The sequence below is a fragment of the Octopus bimaculoides genome, chromosome 7, assembly GCF_001194135.2.
Source record: "Octopus bimaculoides isolate UCB-OBI-ISO-001 chromosome 7, ASM119413v2, whole genome shotgun sequence".
NCBI lineage: Eukaryota > Metazoa > Mollusca > Cephalopoda > Octopoda > Octopodidae > Octopus > Octopus bimaculoides.
This window is the reverse complement of record NC_068987.1, coordinates 7,662,449-7,665,388: the sequence shown is the minus strand read 5'-3', so window position 1 is coordinate 7,665,388 and position 2,940 is coordinate 7,662,449. Positions and strand designations below refer to the sequence as shown.

At 37.3% G+C, this 2,940-nt stretch overlaps 1 protein-coding gene across 2 annotated transcripts in view; it reads left to right on the top strand.

Annotated features, from left to right (window-relative positions):
• Positions 1-2,537: 2,537 nt before the first annotated feature.
• Positions 2,538-2,940, top strand: part of LOC106880312 (uncharacterized protein C12orf29 homolog) — a 93,329-nt gene continuing 92,926 nt past the window's right edge. Inside the window, exon 1 of one of the 2 annotated variants that reach the window (XM_052969194.1) lies at positions 2,538-2,832. The gene's annotated coding sequence lies outside the window, so the exon portion shown is untranslated. The remainder of the gene's footprint in view (positions 2,833-2,940) is intronic. The other variant, XM_052969193.1, reaches the window with a different exon arrangement.

Sequence of the window (2,940 nt, the reverse complement as noted above, 5' to 3'; positions counted from 1 at the left end):
TCCATTCATAATCCGAGTGCAAAATAACCACAGTAAATCGCTTGGCCGCTACTTTATTTTATTAATCCCAGAAGGATAACGGATAAAGCTGAGCTGGACTGAACTTAAAGTCAGTATGTAACAGGCTGTAATTAATAACACACAAGTTTTATTCTGTTGTGTCTGGGGAGAGTCATTTACTTGTGAGTGTGTTAAATTACAATTTAACACACTCACAAGAAAAATTTCCACTCATTTATTAATTTTTCTATATTTTGAGTGGAAATTTTACCGGTGAGTGTGTTAAATTATAAGGCACTAAAAGAGAACGACTCTCCCCAGACACAACAAAATATGCTTCAACACACAAACTCACTTAAAGAATCTTGCAAACCAAATCCAAAAACGCAAGTTTTATTAGTTTTTGAACTTTGCCTGATTCGGTTTACTCTTTTACTGCGGTCATGCCGGAGCATCGCCTTTACTCGAACAAATAAACCCCAGGACATATCTTTTTTCTAAGCCTAGTACTAATTCTATCGGCCGCTTTTGTTGAACCGCTAAGTTACGGGGACATAAACACACCAGCATCGGTTGTCAAGCGATGGTTGGGGGGACAAACACAGACACGCAAATACACACAACACACACACACACATACGACAGGCTTCGTTCAGTTTTCGTCTCCCAAATCCACTCACAAGGCCTTGGCCAGCCCGAGGCTATCATAGAAGACACCTGCCCAAGGTGCCACGCAGTGGGACGGAGCCCAGAACCATGTGGTTGGGAAGCAAGCTACTTACCACACATCCACTCTTGCTCCTAGTTATTAGTTATTCAAAATGGTTTCAAATTTCGACACGAGGCCAGCAATCTTAAGGGAAGGTGGGAGTCGATTATTTTGACTTCCAGTGCTCGACTGGTACTTATTTCATCGACCCAAAAGGACGAAAGGAAAAGTTGACGTCAGTTGAATTTGAACTCTGGAAAAATACCGTCAGGTCCAACGCTCCACCGATTCAACCAGCTCGCCATTTTAGTTTAGTTTGTAAAACTTCTTTCTAATTCTCGCACAAGGCCAGCAATTATGAAGGGTGGGACTAATTCGATACCTCGACCTTTGTACTTGACTGGTGCTTTAGTTTATTGGGCCCTGAAGGATGATAACCAAAGTTGATCCTTGTGCCCATAATAAAGGAATAAATCATATTATCTGGGCAACGCCGGGATGCATTGCTCATGTGTGCGTGCGTGTGTATTGAAGTTACCTTTGGTTTCATGTTAAGAAAATTACCTTACTGTCTTAGCAATTTTTCTAGCCGATCACATGGAGGAATAAAGAAATTTTATCCACTAATGCGATGTTGAGCACTCATTCCCGTTGTTCGACATTTACGTATATATATTTGAAAATCCTGCACGACCAGGTGAAAAGCGCTTTATTTAATATGTGACATTAATAAAAATCTGTAAATGTACAAACATCCAGATTTCTGAGTGCCTTAATTTATATATATATATATATATATATATATATATATATATATATATATATATATATACATGTGTGTGTGTGTGTGTAATGTAGCGGTTCGCCCGAAGAGACCTATAGAATAAGTACCAGGTTAAAAAAAAAACAAATAAATACTAAGGTTGATTCATTCGACTAAAAAAACAAACAAAAGAAATTATCGAGGCATTGCCCCAGCAAGGCCGCAGACTGAAATAAGCGAAAGATAAAAAATAGGCGAATTTGTTTGTATGGCTGTTGGGTATACTATAGGCCCAAGTTGGGGTTAGGCTAATTAATTTTTTAAATATTTATTTAACAAATTCTTGAAGGGGAAAGGCTGGAATAATCCTCAAAAGTAATATTTTCCCCAATATAATTGTAATATACATTATGAAAATGTATGAGGAAACAAAGTCGATTCGTGTGAAATATCCGAAACGCTTTTTACTCATGTACAAAAATATTTTCCCAACAAATTCTGAAATAATCGTAATTTACATAGTCTGAAGCGTATTTGGAGAAAATTTCATTAAAAAATATTATAATTTAAAGAAAGTTATAAAAAAAAAACAAATAAATTTCGCTAAGGGGCACATTTGTGTAGTTATGCTTAAGTCGATGAGGGGGTACATTTGTGTAGTTATGTTTAAGTTTTCACGGATTCGATTTGTTGACGTTTACAATGTTTGCCACGTTATAGATTGGTAAAATCGTTAGCGCATCGGACAAGATAACTTGTAAATTATTCCGCCTCCTAACGTTCTGACTTCAAATACCATTGAAACCAACCTTGCTCTTTTTATCCTCCTGGGGGATTGATAAAATCGAGCGTGCCATTCCTTCAAATTCGAAGCCTCTCGCATATGTAAGAAATCTGTATTTATAGCAGCAGGATCACAGACGATCTTAGTCTTGTTTGGACAAGAAAAGAAAATATTAAGAAAAAAAAAAATCACGCGAAACTGACACAGTTGGAGGCAAAACCGTGTAGTTCCTCTTCCTTAATAACCGGAAGTTATATAAGATTTTTTTTCTTTTGCCTTCCCTAAAGTGTAAGAATTGGCACTCCTCTCTCCTACTACACAAGACACACGCACGCATACGTACACATAGAAGCGCACATGTATTCATATACATAATCGGTACAAACACACACACACACACACGCACATATATACAGACGCACCGCATACGTATACAAGCGTGCAATGTGCGCGCGCGTGTGTCTGTAAGACAAATTGTTATCAGTGAATAAGAAAACTCTCGTAAAGCTGTTTCCTCCTAACAAAATCAACTTTAACAGCGGTAAATAAAACATTTCCCTCCATCGTGGATCAGAGGTAATATAATATACAAACCTATATATACATATTCTTTCTTTTTAATTAATTCTTTACTTTCTTTACTCAAATAGATGCTTTCGTGCGCGTGTGTGCACACACACACAC